Source organism: Chionomys nivalis, chromosome 21 (genome assembly GCF_950005125.1).
Source record: "Chionomys nivalis chromosome 21, mChiNiv1.1, whole genome shotgun sequence".
NCBI lineage: Eukaryota > Metazoa > Chordata > Mammalia > Rodentia > Cricetidae > Chionomys > Chionomys nivalis.
The window spans coordinates 14,829,522-14,843,304 of NC_080106.1; the positions used below are offsets into that span (position 1 = coordinate 14,829,522).

General features: G+C 42.9%; 1 protein-coding gene across 1 annotated transcript in view; it reads right to left on the reverse strand.

Annotated features, from left to right (window-relative positions):
• Positions 1-13,783, reverse strand: part of Vat1l (vesicle amine transport 1 like) — a 153,574-nt gene that overhangs the window by 54,284 nt on the left and 85,507 nt on the right. The window lies entirely within an intron of this gene.

The window sequence follows — 13,783 nt, forward strand, 5'->3', positions numbered from 1 at the left end:
CGTTATGTGATTTATATCTGATCTACAGTAAAGCTACTTCTTACTCTCAAGCAAGTTCTATTAATAAACGAATCTCTTTCGGCTTCATCGCTTAGCAAGACAGCCTTTAAAGATTAATTTGCATTATTCACATTTCCTTCTTTGCCGTTTCTGGTTTTGACAGTCCTGGGGATTTGAACCCAAGGCCTTCCACACGCTGAGCAAGTGCTTTACCACTGAGCTATATCCTCAAACTGTCGTTACTTTCCAAAGCCTACTAAACTACTAAACACTAAATCAAGCTCTGTAGTATTTGCCATTTTCCATGGGTTAAAAAATTGCCATCAAGGTGTAGGTGCATATGAAGTAGCTCACCGTTAATCACACTCCCACTGAAAAGACAAAATATAAAGCAAATAAACTTAAGAGCATATCTAATCAAGTAAAGATGATGGACTAATGGGTTTTAAATATTGGCTACCTCTGATTTCAGTAACCATTTTAAATGATAGCTTTACATAATTTAGTATTTAATACAATAGCTCCAGTGGATGACTGCCTCACAGAATCTCCGCCTATTTAGCAATCTACACTTACAGCTGGTAGGAGTCAGTTCTAGAACAGCAGTGCCTCTGTTTTGTAATCCCATGTAATTCCATGGGACTGGGCTGCAGTGAGAGCTTCTGAATGCTCGCCCTGTGAGTGAGCAGCTGTGCTTTCAGAAGGGCAGGTGGCCAAGGAGCTCACAAAAATCAGGTAGCTCTCTGATGAAAAGTGACCTCTGGATAGAGAGGAAACCCAGGTATCCTCATGAGGTCCACAGACCGGTTCTTGGGGATTTTCACCTCACTTGCTCTCACCCCCAAATGCAGTACTACTAGGATCTCAACATTTCTCTCTAGACATAATGCTAGATATTATCTTGTCTGACTCCTGCTCATTTCTACTTGTATAAATTACAGCGACTCAGTGACTCTGTCTTCTTCCAGGTGTAACCAGACTATCCCAAGACAGTTTGTGACATTTGCATCAGAACTACTCTAAGGATCACTGAAGGAAGGAAGGACTAGGATAAAGGGTGGAAACAAAGGCAAGCATGGAGATATGCCTGTTTCCAGTGATGTGTGTTCAGAAGCCAGCTTCTCCACTGAGCAAGTGTGTGGTCTTGGAGAAGCTGCTGAACGCCACTGATTGAGTTACTTTCCTGTTTCTGCAACAAATTATCAGACAAAGGCAACCTAAAGAAGGAAAGGTCTTTGTTTTGGCTCACAGTTTAAAGGTGCAGTCCATTACTGCACATAAGTCGTGGTGGTGGGAGAGAGGTGCATCTGTCTGGTCACACTGCTATTACAAGCAGTAAGTAGAGAACAATGACTGCTAGTGTTTCCTCCTTTACACTCAGTCTAGGGACTCAGATCATGTGATAGTTCTTCCCTATTCAGAATGGATCCCCTCTCTATCTAAGTTTCTCTGGAAATACTGCTACAGGCATAGCCAGAGGCGTGTCTCCTAGGTGACTCTAAATTGCTACAACCTGATTTTAAAGCAAGATTCAAGTATAATTTATTTCCTCATCTTGCACATCTTACCAGACAGCTTTGGTCAATGTCTTACTATGCTGTGCCTGCTCCTTGTGAAATAAAAATAGGTAATACTGTTTATTTCCTATGGAAGCTGTGAGGATTAAATAAAACATGATCTATATAGGGTTCTTAGAACAGTGTTAACTGCGTGGTCAGAGTTCAGTGTGCATTGATTTCTATGCCTGTTATGTTAGATTATCATCAGACTCTTGCCCAGTGCTCTCTCAATGCACTCTTCTCTCCTTGTTTTAAAGCCGTAGAAGCACTACTAGCATCAGTGACCACCTACACTTTGGCAGGTTCAGTAGAGGTTCTTGGCCCTTTAAGGTTTTGGGGGGATTAGTGTGGGCACGTGGGTGTGCAGTGGATGGGCACATGAGGTCAGGTCTCTTCCTTAGCTGCTCTCCAATTTATTCTTTGAGATAGGGTCTTTCCCCAAACCTGGAGCTCCCCAATTTGTTTAGACTGTCCAGCCAGCAAACCCCAGGTATCATTCTGTCCTTCCTCCGCAGCACTGGGATTAGAAGCATGCACTTCCATGCCTGGCTTTTTATGTGAATTCTAAGGGATAGAATTTGAGTCCTAATGCTAGTAAGGCAAGGACTTTACCCACTGAGCTAACCCTGCTCTTGGTTTTTTTCTTAAATTACCAGAACTCCAATGATCCTGGCAATTCACTTGACAATTAACTGGGAAAAGCCATGCCATGGCTTTTTAATTGTTGTCTAAAACTATTATAGGACAATCACTTTTTGCTATTCTTTGCTTCTACTCTCCCTAAGCATGTATTAAGATCATTGATGGCGAAAAACATGGCCATGAACTTTTGCTTTGGGTGAACTTAAGCTGTCTTGCTTGAAGGTATTTGGCATCACTCAGCGAAACAGAGGGAGAAGGGAGGAGGTTTCATGTACCAAACTAGCAAATTAGCCCATGAGTATGAAATTAAACACCATGTCTGTCCCTGCCTTTGGGAAGCTTATAGCTTGCTGAAAAAATATGGAAAGTAAACATTCAATTATGTCTCTTGGTTGCAAGGATATAGTGCTGAGAATACAAAGCAGGGACTAGAGCCGCAAGGATGTTTCCCAAGACACAGAGGCTAAAGCAAGACCTAAAGAACTGAAAAGAAATGGACCTTCAGGGAAGCCTGAAGGCTGGTGCCAGGGAGAGAGGGTCTACGTTAATGTTCATTTTTAGAGCAAGGCCTCATGGAAAACTTCCGGAATGTCTTAAGGTTGTTTCCTCTGGTCATATTGTACCAGTATGTAACTAGGATTTCTGCATATAGGAGATTGCGAGCCATATATCTGGTCCAATTCACCACCCGAGAGATCAGATTGTCAGCCAGTCCTATGGAACTGGGTATGTGTGAGCTCTGAGAAGTGACGGTTTGCATATTTTCCCTGTCCTGTGTTTTTAGTGACATAGTGGTGAGGGCATTTACACCAAGGGGAACTTTCTAAGGGCCCGTTGTTAAATCAGTTATTAGCATATCCCTGTGTGTATTTATACCTGGGAGTTTTCTCTACTGCCTCCCACCAGGGGCAGCTATCTTCGTAGGTTTCTATACTGCATCTGCTAAAGGAAATTCAACCCCACCCCGCTATCTTAGAAGCTGTTGGGAACCTATTCAACATAGAATTTGGCCAGAAAGGCAGAGAATTAGTGCCTGTGGGGTTCACCTTTGACTCAGGGGGAGTAACATTTAATAACAAATGCTCCTTGCTCTGATTTTCCTGGAAGACAGTTCTGAGATGTCTCCCCAGGGACTGGGATCAAGCCCTTGCCACTCACAGCAGGAGCTACCTCTGAAAACATAGCCTTTTCTGAATATCCTCCTTCTACCTCCCTCTTTTGCTCTGGGATCATTGTCTAAATGAATTCTAGCAGGCTGTCTGCATCCCAAGCCAAACACACCCTAAAGCTGAATCTGTTGACATTTGTATGTCAGTTTCAAGACGGTCCTGTTGTATTAATAACTGATAATCAGGAAGTGGCCTATGGTTAACAATTAGCCCATTGTGATGTGTTGAAAGCCTTGTCTGATCTCCAAAGACCAATCAGTCCTTGCACCCATGAGGAATCTTTGGAAGCACTCATCATGTTGTAAAGTAATTAATTGATTGACCGACATATCAATTTTCTTTCCACCTATGTGTTCCACACTGGGACATTGGTGGGGCCTCGTCTCCCTTACCTTACCGCATCCCCTAGCCCAGACTAGGTACTAGTAAAATTTAGATGAGTAAAATAAGGAAGTACTTTAAATACATCTTTAGCACACTCAGAGTCATTATATACTAACTGCGGGTGGAGAACTGAATTATACAGATGTGAGTCCAAACCATCCAACATGTAATGTGTGATATAAAGGGAAAATTTAGCAATACAAGTTAAGCAATTAAAGTAAGACTTTAGCGAATGTAAGTCTGTTGTGACTCTGAAATGTTTCTCACGGGCTTGGTTGCTTGAACATTTTGTTTCTATCCAGCTGTACTGTTGAGGAATTTGTGGAACTTTGGGGATTGTGGCGTAGCAGAAGTGAGTCACTGGGGGAGCAGACCTTGAATGATACTTGCTTCTGGTTCTGGTCCAAGCTCTGTTTCCTGGCTACCTTTTATGTGAACACCTGCTACTGCAAGCTCCAGACGTCTTGGGCCAAGTTGCTCCACTATGTCTTCCTCTCTGTGATGGACTGAAATCTCCTGAAACTGTGAGCTAGGGCAAACCCTTCTCTCAAGTTGCTGTCGTCAGGTGTTTTGGTCCCAGAGATGTGAAAAGTAGCTAATACCAAAGCCCATATTTCCTAAGCAAAAACAAACAAACAAACAAACAAACGGACTGCCAGGGAGAGAAGTACAGGCCAGCACTGCTGACAACTTTTAGTGATGATCTTTCCAAAAGGTACCAAAGTGTCTTTCCCTCACCAGAGGCTTGTGACAGACCCATAACAACATTGGAGAAAGCACAAACATGGGCGAGCCGCTGCTCCAAAGCATTGAGAATGGACATTGTACTGAGAAACCTAAGCAGCATGTAATGCCACAAAGGGAATTATGATACACAGAAGCCTGGAGGCCTGGACAGAGAAAGTCAACCACATATATATAATTGGATAGCAGCAGACACTGAAAAGTGGCTGCCACACAGAAACCGTAAGCAGAAAACAACAGCAACACAGACCTGAACTGAAAAATGAACTCCACAGGGTAGGCAGAAGGATCCCAGATCCACCTTTCACGGTTTTCGCAGGAATTATCTGAGCAGCCCTCCTCGTCAGATTTTTAAGTGCAGAAACCTGTACGGTTAGAATCTTGGCAGAAAATTTAACGTCAGGCACATTATCTTTATCTTTCCTTATGTGCCTTTGTCTTAAATTTCTCCCTTCAAAGATGATGAGCTGCATCAACCAGTGCCCTCCTTTCCTTCCCTCCACCTCGTTTTGTTTTTTAACCATAAGAAAATTATTTCTAGATCTGGAGCATCAAAAGCTATCAAGAGTCTCCATAGACTGTCGACAAGAGTTGTATAAACAAAGCCTGCCCCACATACTGACACTGGGGGATCACTTCACAGGGTCTTTCTAACTGCACAAGGGAGAGTGGACGCTCCCTTCTTTGCCATCAGTCACTCTGAAGAGCCTCTCTCCTCATTCGAACAACAGCTCTATTTGTTCCTCTGCTTACTTTGCAACCACTCTCTTTGGGGGGATACTTTGATTTTTCTGGTCCTGAGCCCAGGTTTAGTAGATGGGAGATGCTCAGTGAAGGCAGCTGTTTTAGAGTTAGTGAAAAAATGACATGTAATAATATACAAATTGAAAAAGAACAGCATCTTAAAAATGAGTGAAGGGTAGCCTATATATCTAAATAGTATTTAAATCACATTTACTTATCTTCAGTCTTGATATTAGTTAACAAAGAAAGATTGATCTAAGTCCTTATACTAATTAGGAAAGAAAAGTTGATGTAAGTCTTTCCTTAGGGAATTTGAAAAGTGTCATAGATTAAATGATAGTGTCCCCCCAAATTCATGTGTTGAAGCTGTAAACTCCAAGAAAGAGCAATGCTATTTAGAGATGGGGTCTTTGGGAGGTGTGTAAGGTTGGATGAGAACATGGAGGAAGGGGTCTAATGATGGCATGAGCGTCCTTTATATGAGACGCCATAGAACTTTGTTTCCCTCTCTCCCTTCTGCACAAAGACACAGAGAAAGCAATCATTTAGTGCTGAGAGCAAAGACCTGTATTCGGTTATAGCCATTTTAGTCACAAAGTAAGCTATTCAGAAGCCTCTGTAGGGCAAGTTCTGAGCCGGAGGATAACCTTTATCTCCCTGTGAGTTAAGATTGCCTGTGACCTGAAAATCCCAGGCACCAGAGTGATTAGCATTCCCCCCTGTAAACATTTACATACACATTTACATACAGACCTTCAGCATCTCCTTATCTCTTCCTATCAGCTAGGGAAGTCTCCAGACCTGACATTCCAGTTAGATCAATGACATTCCAGCATCCTAGCCCCCCCCCCCCAGTCTTTTTGCTATATAATACCCCCCCCGAGGAAAAAAAATAAAGTTGGCAGCTTGATCAGAATACAGACTTGCTGCCCATTTCTTGTGTCTCTTGTCTCTTCATTCCTCTCTCTTCCAGGTCTGTACTCCCATTCATGTCAGGACAATCTAGAAAGCATACCCATCAGATACCAAATTGACACCTCAATCCTGAACTCTCAGCATCAAGAAAGAGCTGTGGGAAGTAAATTGCTATTGATGAAGTTACCCAGTCAATGGTCTTTTGCTATGCCAGACTAAGAAGTCAGAAAATAGAGCTATAAGCTGGAATCAATGTTAAAAGTGAAAACTATTAAGAATAAATTGAAGCTCAGTGTGGTGGCTTACACCTTTAATCCCAGAATTTAAGAGGTAGAGTCAGGTGAATCTCTGTGAGTTAGAGACTAACCTGGGTAACGTAGTGAGTTTCAATGAGGCCATTTCTCAAAAGAGAAAGGAGGAGAAAGAGGAAGAAAAGGAGGAAGAAGAGGAAGAGGAGGAGGAGGAGGAGGAGGAGGTAGAGGAGGAGGAGAAGAAGAAGGAGAAGGAGAAGGAGAAGGAGAAGGAGAAGGAGAAGAAGAAGAAGAAGAAGAAGAAGAAGAAGAAGAAGAAGAAGAAGAAGAAGAAGAAGAAAAAGAAGAAGAAGAATCTAAGTGAATAGGTAGATGAATTAGGTAAACCACATTGGTAAACCACTGGCATGATTCATGATAAAAGAACAAATCAATTAATACTAGGAAAAAAAAGAGTACTATGAAAGAATACAAGCAGAGGTAGAATTTTTAAAATTTACATATTTTTGTACATGTGTGAGTGTTAGCATGTATGTATATACACCATATGTGTACAGTGCTCACAGAAGTCAGAAGAGGACATTCCTGGGACTGGAGTTACAGGTGGTTGTGAGCCTCTGTGTGAGTGCTGGCAACTGAAATCAGGATCCCTACAAGAGCCGTAGGTGTTCTTAACTGCTGAGTCATTTCTGTAGCTCCAGAAGGTTCTGTTTTGTTTTGCTTTGTTTTGGTTTGGTTTTTCAAGACAAGGTTTCTTTGTGTAGCTTTGGGTGTCCTGGAACTCGTTCTACAGACCAGACTGGCCTTGAACTCACAGAGATCCACCTGCCTCTGCCTTCCAAGTACTGGGATTAAAGGCCTGCGCCACCACTACTCAGCCAGAAGTGGGGTTTTAATGGTATTATTGTGACTCTTTATGCATTAAATGTCTTTTTGAAAACTGGCATCATTTGATTGCTTCCAAAAGTGCCCACACAGATGTCTCACAAACCAGAACCTCAAAGACTGTATATGGGTTGTTGCCATTTCTCTGTGAGACATTGGGAGCCCAGCTTATTTTCCCACAGTTTTTCTATACCTTGGGTCAGTCTGTTGGTTGGCTTGCAAGTCTTCAGTAGGTTGTAGAGCTATCATTTTCAGTAGCTACTAAAAGTGTGAACAGATTAATTCCCAGTCTCACAGAACAGCAGGCTCAGAGATACAGAATTATATCTGCTAACTACTCACCGTAAAGTCTATTTCTAAAATTAATTTACATAGCAAATGTGTTTAAGCCTTAGATTAACATCGAAAAAAAAAAGAGAAGAGAGAAGTATAAACCAAAGGTAGGGCTTAGATTTCACAGGACAGAAGAAGATGCCTTGTTGTATACTGGTGGTATTGCATCCACACTTTACAAGGGAGGACCCTCCAGTTTAGTGTTTTGTCCCACATTCTCTTTATTAGTAGACATACATGCAATTAAACGCATGGTACATCTACCCAGAACAGAGACACATCCTTCTTAAAGAGACTTCGAGCAAGGATCCACCATGCAGGAATAGCATTCTATTGCCAGAGCAGCGGCACAGTCTCGTTATCTTTTGATGGGTTTGTTTATTCATTCTTGTGAGGACCATCCTTGATGTATGTAGTTTTTTTTAAGGGTCTTATGCTTTTACATCAAATACAGCACTGTTGAGAATCTTGGCTTTAATTTCCATTTTAGAACATTTATCACGCTCATTGTTAAAAAAAAATCAAAACCCAGCAATTAAATGAGAAATAGCTGAATTTCATCAAGCGCCGTGGCATCTATTGAGATAATTACACAGCGTTATTATGGAAATAGGATAAATTATATAAATAATTCAGATTGCTGGTGTCCCCTGACACGCACAGGTGAGGTTAATTACAAAAAGGAATGTCATCATGCGTTTCCAACTTCATCCACGGCCCTTGCTTTTATTAGATGAACAGAACACAGAGAGAAAGAGAGGAATATGACGGGCCCATCAGCCAGTAACAACTATGGTTGTGCAAGCTTTTGATTTCTAATCGAGAAAATTTTGGTGGATTATACTTATATCATCAGCTTTCTGTATATCCTGGTTCCACATCTGCAAACTGAACAACTGTGGACTGAACATATCTAAGCACAGCTGCATTGGTACTGAACACATACAGGCCTTGTGTGGTGAGGGATAGAAATGGCCAGTGTGGTTCATTTAATAGATCCATTCCAAGTAGAAGTGGATACTGCCTGAAATGTGGAGCTGGGAGTCATCCAACGGTGAGATGCACCCAGTGGAAAAGACGGAGATTAATTGGTGATGGATGTCAGATGTGTTCAGATGGCTTGCAAGCCGTGGAGTTGGCCTTATATTGTCTGAAGGGATTCCATTCCATTTGCTTGGATCAGGGAATTAGTCAGCTGATCCGAGCCAGGCATTTGATAGAATTTAAGTGACAATTATTCTAAATGACTCTTGGACTATAAAGGCATAAAAAGAGAAAATGCACCATCATTTGTAAACCACAGGTAAGCTGCAAACGAAGGCACAAGCTTGCTCCAGGCTCTCCATGTCACAACCCCAGCCCTACCCCCAACCCTTTCGGTTCTGATCTTCCTATATGCTCTTCAACCCAAGTCCTTATATCACTGTTTAGTTCTCCTGCAGCTATGACCTTAGCGATAAATCTAGGTCCTCCCCTTGCTCTGTTGACAATGCTAGTCCAAAGCAAACACTGTCTCACTGAGTTGTGACCCCATGTCCCTTCTGTGGCATCATGGAAAACTCTTAAATTGCTCATACAGACTCAGCAGAAGACCTGGGCACCTGTCACAGTTCAAGCCATGGTGGGAGAGGGAAAGAATCATAAAATGTATGTACTGTAATAAAAACTGGAGTGGGCTCCATTAAAACAAGAACTTGTTTTCTTTAGGATGGTGCAATTCTGGGTGATCTCTAATGCTTTTTAAAAGTACTCGCTAAATGCTGGTCATTGTAGTTGTACGGTATTTACATACCATTCTTTAAGCTGCAAAAAAATGGTGGTGAGGGAAAAAGGAAAGTAGGCACAAAAGCAGAGCACATGCACACTTGCATGTATACACACCCCCCCACACACACACACTATCCAGAATAAACTGACCTTAAATTCAATTGCTTTATAAATCATCCCTGTCCGTCTCTCTTTGTGAAAATCTGTATAATGGTGTTAGGTTGGGAGCATAGATCCCAATCTCTCACATCTATCCCAGCCCCCAGGCCTGGTCTGGACTTCAAATCCCAGCAGGCCAGGTCCTGACTCCTCCCTGGGTGTGGGGTCAGGACCACTCCCCAGGGTACTTAAGTGATCCCCCAAAAGAAGAACACATGGTCTCCCTTTCTTCCTCCTGGGTGTCGCGTTCCTGCGGCTTCCCGGTTTCCCCCTCGGGGCTACCCGAGAATGCAGATCTCCCATTAAACTTGGATATTTTTTAGTTTGGCTTGTTTCGATTTGGCTTGATTGGGAATTTTGCGTCGTCAGAGAGCTCATATTAAAAAATATTCCTAACAAATGGAAATCCGTAACACTTGTCCGGCTGTCTCAACGGGTTCACTGTGGGCCTTCATCTCTACAAAAGACAGGTTATGAACAGGGAGGGTGCCACTGTTCTCTACCGTGACCTCTGCATTTTCCAGCACAGCCATGCATACTGGAGCTCAGAAAGTAAAGTTCTCCTTTGGAGTATGTCAAACTGGGGAGCAAAGAACTGAGATAAAAGCTAAAGCAAGCAGCTGGTGACTTGCAGTAAGTGCGGGTGAGGCCAAGGGGGTGAGGGTGATGAGGGAGGGCTCCTCTTCAAACAGCACTGAGCCAGGATGTTCCAATAGTAAAGGATTTGGGAGAACCAGAGAGAAGGGCTCCAGACAAAGGCATCCTTACTTTTAGAAGGGATCTGTGTTCTGGTTAGGAGCACAGCCTCAGGCGACAGTGAATCTGAGAGTCACGTTTTGGCTCCACTACTTTGCAGTGTGACCCTAACCAGGTCATATAAGCCTCTCTGATACTCTGCTTTCTTGCCTGTAAAATGGGATAAAGAATTGTTTTTTTTTTTTTTTTTTTTGTTTTTTTGTTTTCTTTTTCCTAATGGGGCCACATGCATCAGACAAAGTTAACGTATTTAAGGACTCAGCACTGTGCTGGCTCCGGGCCAGCATCGAATTTCAGCCCGCTCCTGTTACTTTACCATCCCTCCAAGACTTGGTGGGAAGCTGCTCATTTACAGCTTATTAAATGACTAACAGACGCATGCCACTTTCCTGGCAGAGCCTCCCCAAATAAGCTAACGATTTAGTAATCAAAGACTGGCTAGTTGAGGGAGGAGAAAGGCAAACAGCAGCATGTGTTTATCATGTGTGCTGCAAGGAGCTCCTGTCCCCAAAGCAGATCCACAGATGCCTCTGGCAACAACCGAGCAACATAAGGCAGGAGCACCCATGGTCCCATGGTGGCATCTCAAAGGAAACTGCCACACAAGGGCCAACTGCAGCATCAGAGAAAGCCGTGTTCCCATTCCTCTCTTCTGAAGGGCGAAGGCCCCTGGAACATTATACTCATCACCTCTGGGCATTGCTACAGCATCTCCATCAAGAAGACACAACCATTATCTCCATTTTATAGAGGACAGAGCGAAGCCCAGGTAAGAAGTGAGTTGATTTCTTAACGGAACTAGAGGCAGGACTTAGAAGAAGGTAGATGGAGACCTCGTCCTGAATCTTCCCTTTGAATTCAGACACCAAAGTTTGTCTCTTCAGCCTTTTATAGTCCATAGCACAACAGTACTTTCCCAGCCTTTGGATCCATAAATTATGTGTTGAATTGTGTCTTCCCCCTCTTGCCTGCTAGGTTTTCAGCTATAAACTAATCAGGCTAATTGGGTCATGCCTACCTGCAGAAATCTCTTCCTTACATTTGACCTCCACGTGCCTGTATGTGGACAAGTATGTAGAAACACACACACGCACACCCTCCCCCCCAAAGAAATGGAGATACTGCTGTGTTCCTATAATTATCACAGGTTTTTTCGGTTTTGCTTTTATTTTTAATTATTGCCCAATTCCCAAAATCCATAATGCGTTGAACTTTTAATTGCAAAGCCCTCTATTCACATGAGACGTTCCCATCTGTGGGCAAACCCCTAAGTAAATAGTATAAGCTATTATACTATATATATATATATATATATATATATATATATATCTCAACAGATTGTTTTGTTCAGTTCAACCCTCCTACTTTCTAGCTGTTACCCTCCAACATTTTATTTTCCTGTTCCTCATTTTTCTAAAGAATAGGAACAGCAAGAGCTGATCCCGTTTCCCAGAGGATGTGTGTGATCACTCTCTACCTTTGTTTAAAAACATAGTGTCGCTCACTGAACTTAGAGTGTGGCGATTCAGCCAGCCAGACTGGCCAACAAGATTCAGGGATCCTCCTGCTCTGCCTTCTCCAACACTGAGATTAAAAGTTCATCATTGTGTCTGGCTTTTTAAAAATGTGGGTTCTGGGGGATCAAACTTTATTCTTATGCTTGCTCACACAGCAAGTTCTTGACCCGTCTCTCCAGCTCCAATCATCTCCATTTCTAATGGAGGAAACCCATGGAGTTTCAGAGAATTGTAAACGGGTTCCCAAGGATGGGAGCGGAACTTTTGCACAGTACGCTCAGCTGCCAGGCTGTGGCCTTTACCCTTGCATCCTTAGCTAGGCTGTCACATAGACCCAGGTTTCACTTCTTTTCAACTCTCTTCTGATTTTATTTCCTTCTTATAAAGTTATAATCCAGGCCAAAGGCACAATTGCTTCCAAAGTTCAGAGACTGGTATGGAGCAGGGACCTACTCTGGATGCTTTGGGGACATGGATGGTGCATTAGATTCCAGTTCTGTTATAACAAATGGCCACAAAAATGCAGGGGTCTCAGACAACACAGATTCATCTTCTTACAGCCATTTGGGTATAAGGGTTTTTGTGTGGTAAAACCACCCAAGCTAGCTGTGTGCCTCCTGGAGGCTCTGGGTCTTTGCCCTTCCTGGTTTCTATAGTCTTTCCCATTCCTGGACTCATGGTCCTACATCAAATCACCTTTCATTCTCTGATTGTGGATCAAAGTGCCTTTCCTCTTTCTGGTCCTTATATGCCTTCTTACAAGGCCCCCTGTGACTACCCTGGAGCTAACTGGGCAGTAAAGAGTCATTTTGAAGTCCTTAATCCCATCTGGTGCCTTTGTCATATGCGGTAGCATATTCAATGATTAGAGATTTGGAAGTAGACATTGGTTTGGTTTTATTTTATTTGCTCCTTGCTTGACACCTTGCCTAGTAACCTCTGATCTTTGATATGTCAGTGGTTTAGGGTCTCACTCCATAGCTTAGGTTGGCCCAGAACTCACTATGTAGCCTAGGCTGGTTGTCAGCCCTCCAACCTCAGTCTCCTGACAGATGTGGACATCTTAAAAAAATGTTGATTCTTCTTGACTTACTTATTTGTGTGTGTGCACATGCACATATACAGCTGTTAAAAGGCAGCTTTCAGGAGTTGGTTCGTTCCTTCTAGCAGGGAAGGAACTCAGGTTGTTAGACTTGGAGGTAAGCACCTTCACCCGCTGAGCCGTCTCACCATCTACAGTATGGACGTCTCTGAGGAGACGTGATTCTGCTTCACATAGATGAGTGAGCTGACTTAGAGCTGTGCAATTTATCTGGTCTGCTGGACAACTAGGAGCTAGGGGCAGTCAAATGCACAAGTAGGTAGCAGAATACATGTGACCAGGGGGGTGGGCATGGAAATAGGGGAGAGTTATAGGGTGGGTCTCACAGTTCAAGGAGATGCAGTCCATCATCGTAGGGAAGGCCTGGTGTCAGGCATGCGAGGCAGCTGATCATATGACATCCACAGTTGGGGAGCAGAGAACCATGAATGTTGGTGCTCAGCTCATTTTCTCATTGATTTTTTTCCAGTCTGGAAACCCAGGATGTTGCCCCCCACATTTAAAGGTAGTCTACACACCTCAACTAACCCAATATAGACATCCCACCACAGACATACCCAGAAGCTTGTCTCCTAGGTGATTCTAGTCTAGATCCTGTTGACAATCAGTATTAACCATCCTTTGTCTGTCTGTCTGTCTGTCTGTCTGTCTGTCTATCGGTCGGTCTATCTACCTATTATCTATCTATCTATCTATCTATCTATCTATCTATCTATCTATCTATCTATCTGTCATATCTGTATCATAGATTTAAATAAAATTCAAGTATCCCACGGTTCATCCACTCATGGTATACAACTCAATGGTTGCTAGAATATTCACAGTTGCCCAATTACCATTACCATTCACTGTAGAA